The sequence below is a fragment of the Rhinatrema bivittatum genome, chromosome 3 (genome assembly GCF_901001135.1).
Source record: "Rhinatrema bivittatum chromosome 3, aRhiBiv1.1, whole genome shotgun sequence".
NCBI classification, from domain to species: Eukaryota; Metazoa; Chordata; class Amphibia; order Gymnophiona; family Rhinatrematidae; genus Rhinatrema; species Rhinatrema bivittatum.
This window is the reverse complement of record NC_042617.1, coordinates 76134130-76152258: the sequence shown is the minus strand read 5'-3', so window position 1 is coordinate 76152258 and position 18129 is coordinate 76134130. Positions and strand designations below refer to the sequence as shown.

Here is an 18129-nt window from a genome sequence, read left to right as displayed (position 1 = left end):
AACATAAGAAATTGCCATGCTGGGTCAGACCAAGGATCCATCAAGCCCAGCATCCTGTTTCCAACAGAGGCCAAAACCAGGCCACAAGAACCTGGCAATTACCCAAACACTAAAAAGATCCCATGGTACAGATGCAATTAATAGCAGTGGCTATTCCCTAAGTAAAATTGATTAATAGCCATTATTGGACTTCTCCTCCAAGAACTTATCCAAACCTTTTTTGAACCCAGCTACACTAACTGCACTAACCACATCCTCTGGCAACAAATTCCAGAGCTTTATTGTGCGTTGAGTGAAAAAGAATTTTCTTCGATTAGTCTTAAATGTGCTACTTGCTAACTTCATGGAATGCCCCCTAGTCCTTCTATTATTCAAAAGTGAAAATAACCAAGTCACATCTACTCGTTCAAGACCTCTCATGATCTTAAAGACCTCTATCATATCCCCCCTCAGCCGTCTCTTCTCCAAGCTGAACAGCCCTAACCTCTTCAGCCTTTCCTCATAGGGGAGCTGTTCCATCCCCCTTTATCATTTTGGTTGCCCTTCTCTGTACCTTCTCCATCACAACTATATCTTTTTTGAGATGCGGCAACCAGAATTGTACACAGTATTCAAGGTGCGGTCTCACCATGGAGCGATAGAGGAATTATGACATTTTCCGTTTTATTCACCATTCCCTTCCTAATAATTCCTAACATTCTATTTGCTTTTTTGACTGCTGCAGCACACTGAGCAGACGATTTTAAAGTATTATCCACTGTGATGCCTAGATCTTTTTCCTGGGTGGTAGCTCCTAACATGGAACCTAACCGTGTAATTACAGCAAGGGTTATTTTTCCCTATATGCAACATCTTGCACTTGTCCACATTAAATTTCATCTGCCATTTGGATGCCCAGTCTTCCAGTCTTGCAAGGTTCTCCTCTAATGTAACACAATCCACCTGTAATTTAACTACTCTGAATAATTTTGTATCATCCGCAAATTTGGTTACCTCACTCATCGTATTCCTTTCCAGATCATTCATATATATATTGAAAAGCACCAGTCCAAGTACAGATCCCTGAGGCACTCCACTGTTTACCCTTTTCCACTGAGAAAATTGACCATTTATACATACTTGTTCTTGAGACAGTAAGTTATCTCAATTCTCCAAACTGCTCTTTATCTATGCAAGTGTCCCTCAGTATTAGGGCTCCAGGAATACCATAGCCTCCAGGGCATGGAAAAGTGAGGAACCTGGGTAGGCAGGGGGTAATCCTAGATGTGAGCAGAAGTTCCTTCTCAAAAATACTGGCAATCCAATTTTTATCCCACATTTCACAGCTCTCAAATGCATTCTCTTTTATTCCAGGGTTAATACCGCCAGTGGGGGGGGGGGGGGGGGGGTGTCTCCAGATAAACAAAAATGTTCTTACAGTCCTCTTCAGATGGTAAACTCACTCTCCACTCAGTGAGACTCCTTTCACCCTTACTTCTGGGCGAGAAGGGTGACAGCAAAACTTCCCACCCACAAAAAAAAAAAAGAAAACCACCACAACACACCAAAACTTCACAAAAAGGCAAAAACCTGGAACTCCCCTGCAGGGAGTCACCACTAGCTGTAGCATAAGGGAGTCCCTGAAATCCCCTACCCTAAGCAAAGGACCCAGGGTTTTCACAGGAAAACCTTCCAAAATGACAAGTTCAAAAATCTCTTACTGGCCGTGCATCAGGAAATTAACTGCCCACCCTTCCTATTCAGTGCAAAACCCAAGCAGTGAAGCCTAGCCACCAAGAACGGGGGGGGGGGGAGGGGGACACACACACAAAACACCACCCAATTCTTTCTCTGCCAACTGCCAATTCAAAATGCTACCCAGATTCTCTGATGCAGCCTGCCCTGCAGCAAGTTCGAGCCTCCCAGTGCAGCAACCACAGAAAAAAAAAAAAGAGTGCTCTAGCAAGAGGTTTGCTCCACTCAGGTCTTTGACGAAGGCCATCTGGTGGAGATACCAAATGTTTGCCACCCATACGGTTTATTTAAAAAAAACCCCAAAACCCCACACATGCCCGCTTGCCTGAGGCAAGTGGATTTTCTTGGCTGGCAAGGCAGGAAGCAGCAAGTGACGATGTCTTCATCCACCTTGGGACCGAGGAGGATGAGGAAGCACGGCCATCAGGAGCAGGAAGCAGCAAGTGACGATGTCTTCATCCTCAATGGGACCGAGGAGGATGAGGAAGCACGGCCATCAGGAGCAGGAAGCAGCAAGTGACGACGTCTTCATCCTCCTTGGGACCGAGGAGGATGAGGAAGCATGGCCATCAGGAGCAGGAAGCAGCAAGTGACGATGTCTTCATCCTCCTTGGGACCGAGGAGGATGAGGAAGCATGGCCATCAGGAGCAGGAAGCAGCAAGTGACGATGTCTTCATCCTCCTTGGGACCGAGGAGGATGAGGAAGCATGGCCATCAGGAGCAGGAAGCAGCAAGTGACGATGTCTTCATCCTCCTTGGGACCGAGGAGGATGAGGAAGCATGGCCATCAGGAGCAGGAAGCAGCAGCTTTGACTGGGGAGGAGGGGGGAAGCGGGAGATGTAGTCAGCCCCCCCCCTCCCCCATCTGGGCCACGAAGGAGAGTGAGACAGCAAAATGGGGGCATGTGGGGAAGAAGAGAGAACTGATGAGCGAGAAGACTGTGCCATTGAGGAGACTGAAGAATGTTGCACCAGGTTGCAGGAGGAGGAGGAGGAGGAGGAGGAGGAGGAGGAGGAGGATTTGTACTGCAAGGAGGAAAAAAAAAAATATATATACATATTTGCCATATATCTCCCCTCAACTCCTAACTAATAATTATTGGTGGGGGTAGAGCAGGAGTGTATGGCAAATGCATTTCATTCTTGGCAGGTAAGTCCTGGAATCCCATAGACGCTGCAAGAGCAACAGTGATGTAACACCTTATTGTTAAAAAGTAAATAGCAAGACAAACGAAATCTTATCAAAGCTACAGCAGAAGCACTCAGCAAATGCAACACACTCCATGGGGGGCTCAGGCAACTGTTGCGAGGAGGACAAAATATTTCTTATATCATGCCAACTCCAAGCCACTGGGGGAAAAAAAAAAAAAGTTTTCCTTTTAAGTGAGAAAAATACACCTGCTGGGCCATTTCAACATAGGTGTTTTCAACTGGCAAAATCCAAACGGCTTTTTAAAGTTAAAATTAAACGGGAAACCCTATGGAAATTCAGCAAAAAAAATATAACAATTTCTTACAGCACTCTCAAATAAGAGGAGATGGTTTGCCTAACACTTTGATTATATTTTTTAGTATTTTCCATATGACAATCACCAGGGGCATAACATTCGGAGAGAATGCACAGTTCCTTCAATAGCCCTCAATACTACTTCTAGTTTAAGCATTATCGTGCCGCGCGTGTCAGAAACCACGTGATATTTGTATACCTCGAATCCCACCACACCAAGCTCTCCTACGAGAGAGCTGTGCTGTTCTGGGGCCATGCCAGTTACAGAGCTTTCAAACTGCTCCCATTCAAAAGCTGAAGCGTTAGGAGCCAGGCTGGTAAGCAAGAACAGAAAAACTGCAGAACTGTTATACACAAATAGCAAACATTACTTGTCAGGTGGAAGGAATCTATACTTACGAGGATGTAAAACTGTTTTCTAATTTTGTCTCTCAAAAGACGGAATATAAACAAAAAATGACCAAATTCCAAAATATGATTAATAGATCTTGCAATACAGCAGGGAACAGATTACAGGGTGCCCTTTCAGTACAGGCGAACGACCATCTCTGTTACACTTGGGCAAGTTAGGGAGCTGCGATACTATGTATACTTAACGTTGCAAATGGCGTTCCCCACCTCCCTCCCCCTCCTCACCCCACATTCCCCTGAAGGATTTCTCATCAGCCATCACTGTAACTCCTGCTTAAAAAGCTCCGTGCAAGATTCTGAACGGGACAAACCGATCAAGACAGAGGAAAGCACGCGTCAGAGGAAAAAGGCAGAATGTGTGGAATGGTGACGATGAAAGGTATGTGAAGTCCCTGTAGGGGAGACCTAGTGCTATACCCTACTATGCTCTCTCCAGTGGACAAAATTCCTGAGGTGTAAAAAAAAAAAAAAAATTAAAAAAAAAGTCAAATATCTGGTCATTTTCAACCTGTGGGGAGTTTTCAACACAAACAGAGACTGGCTGTCTCAGGGAATATTCCACTCTTCTTCGGACACTTTAGAACTTCACAGAACCCAGCGGCCTTTGGGTTTCTGTGGCGAGGAACCCACCTCCTTGCCAGAGTGGGACCTCATGAGGCTGCTCCAACCGGAGGCCAAAGCTTTATTAGTTGAGAGTTCTGTGGTCTGGAATCCTCGGGAGGCAGTATTACAGCAATAATAAAAAAAAAAAAGCCTCTCCATGCACACCTAGGGGGTTCCCTGACTTAAAGAGCTTAGACCCATAGCATGTAATTTTCAAAAAAGATTAACCCCGTGTACATGGGCTTCTGAAGACTGCTACATTCACGAGCACAGCTCCTTTGAAAATTCGCTCCACGGGGCTGAAGTTTCTAAAGGTTTTAAACACGTAAATAGACTTTTTTTTTTTTTAAATTGCTACAGTGCATGATACACTTTTCGTAACTCCTTTGTGGAAAGAAATATTAAGATGGGGCAACTTAACAATGGTTTAGTGGCAGATTATGTATGAGTTAGCAGTTTTTATAGAGACTAGTTTATAGAGTGCCTTGCTAGAAAAATAAAACATCTTCAGATTAAAATGTGAGGATGGAGGAAAAAGGAGGCCTCATGTATTTGAATAAACTACAGTACCTGAATGTAATCCGCCTGGAAGTGCCTGAAAAGGTGGAATATAAATCAAATAAAAAGTTTCAGAGAGAAGGAAACAAGTCAGAAGGGTCAGGAGGCGAGAGTGAGCTTAGAGGAGAAACCACTGATAATCTCCAGGTGTGTGGGGGGGGGGGGGGGGGGAGGGGCAAAAAGAGAAATGAGGGGCCGAGTTGATGGGAGAGGAATACATCTGCACAGCCTGAAACGAGAGGAGGCAGGAATTTACTGTGGCAGCAGACAAGAGCCGGCAGAATGAATTAAATACATAACTAGCGGGCCATTGGACGCAAGTTTTCCCCTTACCCCTTATTCAGTAAGGGGCGGAAAACGCGCGTCCAACCCGCCGAACCTAATAGCGCCCTCAACATGCAAATGCATGTCGAATGCCCTTATTTATTTATTTAAAACCTTTTTTTATACCGGTGTTAGTGTGAACATCACATCGGTTTACAATATAACAAAATGAATAGAAAATACAATTAACAAGGGAATAAAACAGGTGGGCGAAGAGAGAGTCCCCGGGCGCTCTCTTCCGTTCGCCCGCTCTCCCGCGGACTTTACTGAATCGGCCCGTAGGAGGGGGCAGAGAGAGACACTCTCAGGCAAGGAAAAAGGAAGGAATTCTTCCCACTGCGTTCTGAACCCGACTGGAAAAAAAAAGGGGCAACGTGGGAAACAAGGGGGGAGTCGGAGAGAAAAGGTAAGTGCAAGATTATTTATATTCCAGAGCAAAAAGAAATCTGGAGCATTTGTGAAATAGTAGGCATTTGAGGGGACTGTGCCAGAGGAGAGGTTTTGCTGATATACTTATTTGTTCACTGATATTACTTGCATGACCGTCCTATCACTCTCAGAAGAAACAGAAAACAAGTTCACGTACTGTTCAGCCAAAAATCAATAAGTCTCTAGTTCTCTTTACATGTTCTCTCTTCCTGTCCTTTGTCTTGAAATTCTACCCCTCCATTTTGGATTCCCCAATCTATGGCTGTACCCCATCTCTCCTGGTCCTCGGAGCAAGTCTCTCTCTCCCTCCCTAAGGATGGCTCTCAGTCACCACAAATTCCACAGCTCTAAAAACAGAGCTTCCAATGCGTCACTTCCCACCACGGTGCATGGCACCACTGTCCTCCAAGTCTCGCAAGTACCCTTCCCAGTGGACACATTTGACAAAATCCTGCCCTTTGATCCCTTTATCCATTTGCTTTCCAATCCTTATCAACTGCACAGGGGAAGGCCTTCTCCACATGCGTACTATACTATCTATTTAGCATTTTATTTGTCCTAATTTGTTTTTTTTTCATGTTTTATGTATTTCACAATTGTACGCATATACAATTGTGAGCCACCTTGACCTTTGGATTGTGTGGCTGACAAATAGTACTAAATATAGTTTACTTTTTGAAGAAAGACCAGGATTGCTATTGATCTCCCTAACTCCTGATTTACACTCACATGCTCCTTGCACATCTTAATGAGAAGAGACTGGTGGAAGAGATGAATGAACCACAGAAACAGAAGTTGTGAACAAATGGCACTCAGGTTTAATATTGCTTTAGGAATTTGGTTTCTAGCATGAGCCGAAGTACATCTATTGCTTGGCTATTTATTTTTCAAGAAGCTGGTTAACAAACGGGTTTTTCAGCAAACATTTAACTGATGGAGGTGGGGGGGGGGGGGGTGGAATCAGTGCACATTTTACATTGTCCTTTCAAATGGGTTATATTTGGATTGCTGCTTGGTACTTTTATGCTGCTTCAGAATATATTTATAATAATGAATTTGAATAGCCTATGGATTATTACTCTATGTTATTTTTAGTTGAGTAACTATGATCTTTGTTTTACATAATGTTTTATTATGTTTTGGAGGTTGGTTAGGAAGGATGTTATGGATTAGGGCATCAATTTAATATTATGCCTTTCACTGTTTTTGTTCTGTTACTCGGTTTATGTTTTTATTGATATAACACATTGATTATGCTGTTGTAACTCTCCTAGAGCAGTAAGGCAAGTAACAAGTGTCAAAGAGAAGTCCATTATTTTTGCCCTTATGCCAATTCCCCTTCCAAATATTTAGAGCGCGAAAATCAAGAATAGCTATATGTTCAGAGTAATTTGATAGAACATTCTTTTAGAAAGAATCAAAGCCCAATTTTACTACATCATGTACAAGGATTTGGGTAGGCAAAGCCACAGGTGCCTGTTTTACAACCCACACAACTCTATCTTTATAACTTTACAGTGCTCTCTGATAAGCTGTAGGACAAAGAGGCATTTATTTACCTGATCTAATATAGTTCTGAGCTCTTTCACCTATAGGCTGGTAAAGCAAACCACCAATGACATCTACAAAGTTACTTTATACTCCAGGGACCTGCAGTAACGCCATGTGTGGAGACAATAAAATGGCAAGTGTGACAAAATGAGACAAACTATGAAGGAGTGTATCTTAGACCCTCCTTAAAAGCCTGGGATTAGGCATTCAGCCTGGTCCAACTTAAGCCACAAACAGGAAGGGAGTTCCACTCTGAGGGTGTTCTCCTTTGAAGGGGATAAGAAGCTAGGCCCAGGAGGAACAGAGCCTGGGGAAGGCGAATACTGCTAAACCGCAAGTTATACTGCAAACTGCGAAGGTAAGCAGAGCAGCTTCTATTTTGTTTTCTTGTTATTAACAAAGAAGTTTTATGAGAGAACAGCCAGAGTCCAGCCTGAATTTGTTCTCTGGCTAGCCCAACACTGCTCATGGTGTAACACAGGCTCACCAAGTCATGTTTTCTTAGGTGTAACCATGGACAAACGAAATTCACAGCAAGGATTAAACGGGCACATGATATAAAAGATGGACAGAACAAGTCTGAAAGTGGCATAGGGAGCAGAGAACCAGAAGTATTTTTTTTTTAAATCAATTCAGCCGTTTTCAGCTTCAACAATGTGGTCCTTGATCATCACAATTATACAATGCATCTTACTATCCCCAGTGTTATCATCATCTGATTTTTTTTTTTACACTGGAAATGTTCAGCTTGCTGCAAATGTTAGCTAATGTTCGAAGTCTTCATAAGCCAGATCTTTGTAGCTGATTTACAAATTACCTTGAAGCAGAAGCAGCTTATTCACTATTGTTTATCAATGCACGTGGCTTAACTAGCCATGGAATGGGCCTACAAGCCTTGCAAAGGACAGAATTAAAAAAAACAAAACACCTCTACAATGGGATAGGTGAACAGTTCTCCTACACTGCCCTAATACTTTGCACATTGAAAATACTGGATTTCACAGAAAGAACTGAAATGTTTCCATTACAGGAAAAAAAAAACCTAATACATTTGCATCTGTTATGTGACTACAGTAAATGCTTTTCAATTATTCTCAAGAAAGCAAGGATGAGTAGTTATACAAACGTAAACAAATAAAATGGTGATAACATACAAATTCTCTTTACTATACACACTCAGCTAGTAAAGTAATTTTCCTCTTTGTTTTAGTGTAATTTTGGCTTGGAAGTTTAATCCTGCTCCTTCCTTCAAACACAACCAGCCCTGACTGGGGGTCCAGTCGCATGTACCGAAGGTATTTGCTGTATTTTTCTAATAATGCAGGCCAGGAGCCACAAACCTAAATTCACTTGTAAAACCCTTTCAGCTAGGTGATACACATGCCCTTGGACAATAGTTAGAACTATCCTCCAGTCTCAGGGCTGCAAACATTACCTTCACAGGGAGCAAATGTCGGGCCTTCTGGAAATATTATTAGAAGCCTCACCTGTATTTTCCTTAAAACAACAAACTTAAAATGTATGATTTGATTAAAAACAGCTTTTCTCCCCCCATTCTGCAGCTATGTGGAGGAACTTCGTATACCCAGCCCACTGTTGCATCAAGGCATCTCACACAACTCAATTGTAAATACTTTGTCTAAAATTAAGAATCTGTGGACAAAATGGTGTAGTTGCTTGAAAGTAGGAAAATAAATATTAAGCAAACCAAATATACAAGCGAGCTAAATAAATATATTTCTTGACTATCTCAAGAGTTGACACTTCAGTGGGAAATCATAAATTACCAAGCCACAGATTTGCCTGGAGCCCATACAGAACAAAAACAAGTTTAAACTCACAGTGGCGTCATGAAACATGTACTGGGGATAGCTATGCAGTCTACCTTCAGCAAAAAAACCAAGATGAGAGTTTCCAAGCCTTCTTACAGGTTGAGTTTTACACAAACTGAAGGCAAATTGGATGCCCAGGATAACTATTACCATCCCTCAGTAAACACTGTGCTATTAACACCAATCTATAAAAATTCTGTATAATGTTACTAGCTTCATTTTTACTATTTTACTTTTCTTCTCAACAATCTAAATAACCTTCACAAGTTACACATTTCACCACTTGAAAGTACTCCTAGTATGTCCGTATTCCCACATTGCATTACTGTGCTATCAAACACGCCTCATTTATCAATAACAGCTCACAAAATAAACAGCTGCCTGTTCAATACAGCAGAGTAAGAAATTGCATATCCCGCCCAAAAGAAAAAGCGCCGATCATTGTTTTATACGATTTAAAATTGTGTCTGCATACAATTCAATTAATCTGCATAACATGCTTAGTCCCTATTTTTTTTTTTTTTTAGATCTGTAGAAAAGATGCTAAAGCTCAAACAACTGGGGTATTTTGAGGCAATCCAGTGATACATACATTCCTTCATTTTGCTCAGTTCTAATAGACGCTCAAGCGTCCCACTTCGACTGCAAGCGAACTCAACAAAAGGAAGAGACACCACTCATCCCCGCTTGCCTTCCCCGACACAAACTTGCTTAAACCTTTTTGTTAGAAAGCAAGTAGAGGGGGCAGAAAAAAAAAATCTTCACACCGCCCCAGGAGCACTAGAGGTCAACGATCGCTTTTTAGCTCCAACAAAAGAATGTAAAAAAGGTACACAGAAGGGAAAAGGCAGAGAGCGATTTTTCAAGAGAAGAAGCGATCAGTGTGGCGGCTCCAGGCCTCCGCCCTGCACATGGGCCGCTACTGCCAGAGGGGGGAGGGAGGGAGGCAGTGCCAGCCCCTGCCCGGCTCTCCCAGCACCACGTGGCTGTCACCCGCCGCCGCCAGCCCCTTGTGCGCTGGACTGTCCCAGTACCCATCGCTGGATGAGAGAGGGAACAAAAAATGCGCCCCCCCCCCCCCCAAGGGAGGCGCGTATCACCTCCGCCGGGATGAACCGAAACCCTCTCGGGAGGCTTTTCAAGGCGCACTGCAATCAGATGGTCGAGAGTAAGGGCAGCTGCTGCCCCGCTCCCTCCCTCCCTCCAACTCGGGGACCGACGCCGAGAGACGGAACCATGCGTCCGCCAAAGCCCGAAGGACACCGACTAAAGTACACGTGAAGCAAAGCCCGAGAAGAAGGCAAAGCAAAGAATGTCCCACTCTTGGGATTTCTGTTCATGCACCAGGCCGGTCCTCCATTCATGCCTGCCCAATTCGGCTCAAGCCGGAGAAAAGCTAACGTGGAAGGGAAGAAAGAAAAGAAAAAGCGCCCGACATCCCCGTCCTCCCCCGGAAAAACGCAGCCCCCAGCCTGTCTAGAGCTCAAACACAATGCCAAAAGGGTGAATCCCTCCAGCTTTCGATTCGCCCACCCCCATCCCCCTCCTTCCAAAAGCTACAGGCTCAACTCCCGCTTTAATCGCCCCGGAAAAAATAGCAACGCACGGCGCCGCCCTGTTCATGCCACATCAATGAGATCTGCTGCCCCCCAAATTAAAATATCATAAAATAACAACATGCATAAGCTGAAGAGTGAGCCGTTGAACAGCAAAGTGCAAGCCGAAAGAAACAAGCTTCCTAAGGCCGATACTTACAGCAGGCATGGAACGCGTCCCTGTGTACAATATGGCAGAGAGCGCGCGACGGGAATGTGTCAGCTCTAAGTCGCCGCATCCGCACAGAGTGAAGCAAGAGCACACCGCAGAGCGGCAGCAGCCACGCCACCAGGTGCCCCCGCGCGTGTCCATGGCAACGCACCGCCCGCCTGACCCCGCCCCTTCTCCTCCTCTCCTCTACGCCGCCCGCTCTCACGCTCTAGTTGCAGCTGCGCAGCATCAGCACGCCGCTTCCTCTCTGCAGGCTATGCTGGGAGATAACGGGGGTGGGCTTGTGCCGACGGCACTCTCCGAAGGAGTTTGGAAGCTTGAGGCAGGGAAAAGGAAACCTGCTCGGATTCATTATACACATTTACTTCCGTTCTAGGACAGCAGCAGTTGCTGAGGGGATGGTATGGGAAGCGAGGGAAAGAAGCAGATTTGCGCGAACAGTGACGTGGACAATAGAACCAGGGTTGGCGCGCGCCCTAGGTGCGGCCAGTGGGGAGGCGGGACAGGGCGGGGCGTTCTATTTATGTCACGACGTTGGAGGGTGGGGGGGAGCAGCTGGCGTCTGCGCCGGTGGCGTGGGGGAGGGGTAAAGCTGTTTCTGCCGTAATAGACTCAAATCCCTAGGGCGGGGTTATGCTGGATTCCTTCGCTGTAAAAGACTGGGGGAGGGCCACGTCTCAGTACTTCCGGTAGTGCGAAGTTACTGGAGGAATTCTAGCAGGCAAATTTAAGGCCGAACACTCCGCTGCCATCGTGCGGATTCTGTGCCGGAAGACAGGTGGATTTCCCAGAAGCGATGGCAGTAGTTTTGTTCTTTTTTTTTTTCCCCAGTGCTATTTTTTGTGGACAGAGAGGAAAAGGATAGGTGACGTCCAGATTGAGCTGTGCCTGCCTCGCCCCATCACTCCCAGTCCCAGACTATACTGTCTGTTACTGCTGCTGGCTCTTCATCCCAGTCTGGGCTATGCTTTTGTGCACTATCATACCCAGACTGAGCTGTGCCCACCCTGTATTTTCGCACTCAGACTAAACTGTGCCTACCCCGTGTCTTAGCACTCAGACTAGTAATCTGTGCCCACTTCTTCCTCACCCACACAGTTTGAATTCTATCAGCTGCTGCCACTTCTCACTAACTGGGACTGTGCTGCAGTATCTGCAGAGTATCAAATACATTTAAATAAATAGATTTAGTTCGTATACAAACTCTAGAATTTGTAAAAGTTATGAAGCAGGTCCAGGGCTATTCTTTCTTCCTTGCTGCTCAGTGAACATTTTCTGATTGCAACATTGTTAGTTTTAGAAGGCTATTTTTGCTGTTTCTTATATTGACAATTTATTGGACTCTGGTTTTATTAAATCCATCACATAAACCTTATTAACTACTGATAGTGCCACAGTGGGCAAGTTAGCTAAGAGTTCCATTCTCACTGACTTTGCCGGCCAACGTGCAGCTTCTATGCAGAAGGAATTTACCTACAGGAAAAGGCAACATTGACTGATTAAATGGTTTCATTGTGTCTTATTCATAAAATTCTTTTACACGGGACTTTGACCTTAAGTGCTTGAAGTAGTCATGCCTGTGCAGTATATTTACAGAGGATATTTCAGACCTCTCCTGGCTACTGTACTGTATATATTTACTTGGTATGCTTTTTTTTTCCTGCCACATACTCTTTCTGTGTTGGGGCTATTTATAACTGAGAGATGCAAGACTCGCTCTACCTTATAAACCCCCCAACATCCCCCCCCCCCTTATCGACTATTCCCACATAAATTCACACAAGTCTTTGTTTTTGGTAAGATAAAAGCCGCAGTTTATTGTTAAACACCCGAGCCCCTAAAATGTTAATACAATACAAATACAGAATTTCCCCCCCCCTTCTTGTCACCTTCCACTGTGCCCCCCACTTCTTCCAGTGGTAGAGCTCCACGTGACATCGCCTCAGAGCATCGGCCCCCCTTTTGCTCATTGGCTATCTCATGCAGCAGCCCCCCCGTGCTACACGAGATTCCCCCCTTTTTCCCAACTGTTTAACAATACAATAAAATTCACCATCATTTGGGCTCGGGTTTTCCGCCCACTGCGATGAACAAATTCACAACACTTAATAACAACATACCATTTCTCAAACTGTTGTGGGGCGGGGCGGGCGGGAAAGCCTCAACCAGCTGCCTCAGCCGTTCCTCACCAACTGGGTGCGAAACACTTCCCACAGGAACCTCATTCCTTGCCCAACCAATCCTCTGCCTTCTTTTGAATTTCTCACATTCCATTGGTTCTCATCGACCCTAACCCCCCCCCCCCATCCACTTGTTTACCCCAGCTCTAACAGCTCCCACTCGCTTGCCTCCAGTTATCCTCACAGAGCTAGACAAGCTCGCTCTGCTTCCACTAACTGAGAGATGCAAAACTCGCTCTACCTTATAAACCCCCCAACATGCCCCCCCCCCTTATCGACTATTCACACATAAATTCACACAAGTCTTTGTTTTTGGTAAGATAAAGGCCGCAGTTTATTGTTAAACACCCGAGCCCCTAAAATGTTAATACAATACAAATACAGAATTCCCCCCCCCCCCTTCTTGTCACCTTCCACTGTGCCCCCCACCTCTTCCAGTGGTAGAGCTCCACGTGACATTGCCTCAGAGCATCGGCCCCCCTCTTGCTCATTGGCTATCTCATGCAGCAGCCCCCCCGCGCTACACGAGATTCCCCCCTTTTTCCCAACTGTTAACAATACAATAAAATTCACCATCATTTGGGCTCGGGTTTTCCGCCATAGAACAATAACAATCTTCGTTGTCATTGTTCCCCCCACTGCGGCCCCTATCTTTTACAATCACTTGCTCTAATCCTTCCTGTAGTGCATTATTAAACAAATCAATACCCACATCGGATAAATGAATTCCATCGGATCTAAAATATCCAGGGATAACTTCCCTTGCCCACTCGTGTTGGACCCAGAATCCACCTTGCCTCACTAACCACTTGCCCACTTGTTTATTCAACTTTTTAACACCCTTATACCATAACGGTAACCCCAGAAATTTTAACCGCACTCCACCCCAACCGAGTAGCTGGCATTACATTCATCAACATGCTCAAATCTTTCTTAATTTTAACAATCAACTCCTTGCATGACCCCTCCCCGATATAATTACCCCCCAATTGGATCAACAGACATTTAGGAATATCATGCTCCAAAACACAATCCTGCAGGAAAGGTAAAAGGCCGTCCCATTTCATCCCACGATGACTAAGCCATTTTATGCTCGAATTCAGCGTTTCCAGCTCAAGGTGTAGTCTGTACGGCCTCCGTTCCGCTCTCTTCTTCGCCCAATGTATAAAAGAATGGCCCACGACCCAGACTCATTCTTGTTCCCCCCGACCTTTTCTCCAGTCTGTAAAAAATACACAACAGTTAGAACCAATAACCAAGCTTCTCGCCCTCCCAATGTTTCTCGGAACTGACATTCCTTCCCCTTTTAAAGTCCTTGTCGCATGTATGACATGAAAGCGTTGGACTTCCAACGCCCAATGGATTGTATGGCACTACGTGACAAACCACTCTCCGCCGCAGATGTCGCAGCCCCAATTCGAAATGAATGTGAAGTATAACGCCGCATATCCCAACCCAAGAACCTCAGCACTTTCTGTAACACTTGCACAAATTGATAAACTGTCAATGGCGACCCGTCTTCGTGAACCAAGAACGAACCTCAGACATTAGGTCTCGCCACCAAAAAACACTGCACATTTCTTACCGGGCACACTAACCTATCTACTGCAGGAACTAAAGTAACAAATTGGCCCTTCCTGTATTGATCGACCTTGGAGCGATGAATGCAAATGGTAACGACACTACTGCGAACCCACACGTTTTCCACCTTTAAACCTGATCCCGCTGCATTTGATTTAGATGAGGCCACTAGCTCCTGCACACTCATCGCCCCAAAAAATGCTAACACAAACGTCGTCCTAAACAAGGTCTTTTCGTATTCAGACCAACATACTTCCTGTAAACCTCCCACCAATAACCCCAGGTCCTCGTAACGTATCGGAAGCCTCCTATCTGGAGATAAACCTTTTTCCCTTCTCCATCCCCCCAAAATTCGTTTAACTAAAAACCTCATAGCCGGATTTCCCCAGCCCCTCACTTTTTGGAAGAAAGAAAATCCCACCAGGTGCGAACGCACAGCCGTTAAGGAATATCCCATCTGCTTTACCCACAGTATGAATCTAACTATCTCTTCCTCCTTTGCCTTACCTCCAATCCATCCCTCCCCTTCTAAATAACGGACTACCACCCTGTATCCCCGTATATAAGAGTTCCAAATCAACGTCCACGCTGAGACCGACCCAACCGCCAAAGATGCTGTGGAAACGGCTCCCTTTCCAAATTTGCTCTTGGCGCCAATTCTCGGAATTCCTGCCACTTAAAACGAGAGAGAGCATCCGCTATTATATTCAATTCCCCTGGCACATGCCTAGCTCGAATGGTTACATTCAACTTCAAACACTGGAAAACCAATTCCCGCAATAACTCTGACACCCTTGGACATTTAGCAGACTGTCTATTAATAACTTGAACTACCCCCATGTTATCGCACCAAAACAATACTCTCCTGTTCTCTAACTGCTGCCCCCATAAAAACAACGCTACCACTATCGGGAATAATTCTAAGAAATTAATGTTCTTGGTCAACCCTTCTGCCTTCCATCCCTCCGGCCACTGCTCAGCACACCACTGTCCTTGGAAATAAACTCCAAAACCTAATCCCCCTGCTGCATCGGTATATAACTCTTTATTGGATACTTCAGCTTTCTCCATTAAAATGTGTCCAAAAAGGACTCCCAGACTCCCAACTCATCCTTCACTCTACGAGTTACTCTGATACTGCATGATATTGGATACTGCATGATATTGGACACTTCAGCTTTCTGCATGATACAAACTCCATTAAATGTGTCCAAAAAGGCCTCCCAGACTCCCAATTCATCCTTCACTCTACGAGTTACTCTGATAAAATGGTGACTAGCACGAACACCAACCATTGCACTCGAAAGCCGCCTAATAAAGGCTCTTCCCATAGGGATCACCCTGCATGCAAAATTCAGTGCACCTATAAGAGACTGCATCTGCCTTAACGTGACTTTGGATACCCTACGTACCTTCTGTACTAATTCCTTCAATCTTGTGACCTTCGCATCTGGTAAACGCGCCTCAAATGTTACTGAATCAAGCTCGATACCCAAAAATACTAATTTCGATACTGGGCCTTCCGTTTTATTAGCAGCCACCGGGACTCGAAACCTATCAGCGACCTGCAAAAAACCATCTAATTGCCTCTGACATAAATCTGACTTAGCAGGGCCCACAAACAAAAAATCATCTAAATAATGCAAGATCCCCTCCCCTCCTGTACTTTGTTCAACCACCCAGTGCAGGAACGTGCTGAACGTTTCAAAAAAAGTGCATGAGACCGCACAACCCATTGGCAAGCACTTATCTATATAATACTTGCCTTCAAAGCAAAACCCCAACAAATGAAAACAACTCAGATGAATGGACAATAACCGGAAAGCAGATTCAATGTCCGCTTTAGCCAATAATGCTCCCTGTCCTGCCGATTGCACTAAATTAACCGCCCCGTCAAAAGAAGCATAATGAACCGAACAAAACTCCCGAGGTATATGATCATTCACTGACTTGCCCCTCGGGTATGATAAATTAATGATGAAGCGGAACTTACCCTGCTCCTTCTTTGGAATAACCGCGACTGGGGACAAGTGCATGTTAACGTACGGTTGTGAAACAAACGGCCCTGCCACCCTCCCTAACCGAACTTCAGCCTCAATTTTGTCTCTAGCTATATCCGCGTGTTTCGTGGCAGACTGGGCATTCCTTCCTCTATTACCTCCACTCGGTCCTACATAAGGAATAACAAAACCTTCCTTAAACCCGCCAAATAAAAATTGAGCATGCTCCCTATTAGGATAACGCTCTAACCAAGGACACATTGCTTGCAAGGAAACAGGAGAGGACGCCAACCTACTCCATTCTCTAAGCTTTTCCCCCCTGTCCTTGAGTGCTACTGACTCCTTGTCCGCATTTGATGGCGGAGTGCGCACCCCCACAGATGGAACAAGCATGTCGGAACTTGCAATCTGGGAATAAGCACACTGCTTTGTTAAATCTCAAGCACGTGTCATTCCCTCCCACTCTGGGCTTACCTCCCTGATTACTTTTAATAGCTTGCCCTCCCGCCCGAAAGGAATGTCCCACTCCTCCACTACCGCCCCAACCCAGCTCCCCACCCCGAACCGCTGCTCGCTAAACTTGTTCCTTGGACCCCGCTAGACCCTTTATATGTCATTTGTGTTAACCACAAATTAATGTCTTGAGAACCCCAAGACATTGCTTTGCTACCTGCCATCTTGTCCCGGAACTTTTCATCGTAGTTGAGCCAAGTCCAACCCTCATAGTCCCGGAACACACCAAGGATACTATCTGCATAAGACGATAGAGCCCCGTACTGGGATGAATCATAATGCCCTACCACACTAGCCAGCCTCAAAAATCCCCTTACCCAGTTGACAATGTTCTTAGCTACCTTGATGTTCCCCGATTTATGATGTTTCTTTTTATCTTTCTTCTTGCTCCTTTTTACTCCCCTCCTCCCTTCCAATAATCTAAAGATATTGACATACCTTCTCTTACGTATCTTCCTGCGAAGCTTTCGTGGCACTCCCTCCCATAACTCAGCTAGGGTAGCACTAGCAGAATGACCAACCCCATGCAAAGGTCCCTCCTCCAATACTGCCTTATACTTGGGGCCTGACTCAGAGGAATCTTCCGATGAATCTGAATCGCTAGATGACGAACTAGAAGAAGAACTCCTCTTTCTCCGTTTCGCCTTACTTTTCTTAATCATCCCCTCTTGTACCTTCTCACCTGTGCCCGTAGCTACATCGATCCCTTGACTAACTGCAAACTTTCGTCCACCCGATGGAACACTGCTGCCCTCGTGGCCGGTCATGTCACTTGCGAAATCCCTCTCTCTCCAGGCTTCTTGGCTCGACGTCCCTGGCCGGACGTCCTCCTCCCGATCTGCAAGGAAAAATACCTCCCTACCTCCCTACCTCCCCCATCCCCAAATACCCTCTTCCTCTTATCTTTTAACTCACTACTCCTCCTATGTCCCGGACTCCGGTCTGGCATGTTACTCCTAGGGACCGGACCTGGGTATGCCGCTGTAGTACCGCGGCTGGGAACTGCGCTGGCCGGCCTGGCTGCGTCACCCTTCCTAACTGGCCAGCCTCCGAAACCTTCCCAATATCCCACGTTATGGCCCTCGTGCACAGTCAAACCCTGACTCCGCAGCCCCTCCCTCTCAGCTTCTCCCTCAGA

At 45.5% G+C, this 18129-nt stretch overlaps 1 protein-coding gene across 1 annotated transcript in view; it reads right to left on the bottom strand.

Annotated features, from left to right (window-relative positions):
- Positions 1 to 11187, bottom strand: part of FOXN2 (forkhead box N2) — a 101563-nt gene extending 90376 nt beyond the window's left edge. Inside the window, exon 1 of the mRNA XM_029593389.1 lies at positions 10706 to 11187. The gene's annotated coding sequence lies outside the window, so the exon portion shown is untranslated. The remainder of the gene's footprint in view (positions 1 to 10705) is intronic.
- Positions 11188 to 18129: the final 6942 nt, after the last annotated feature.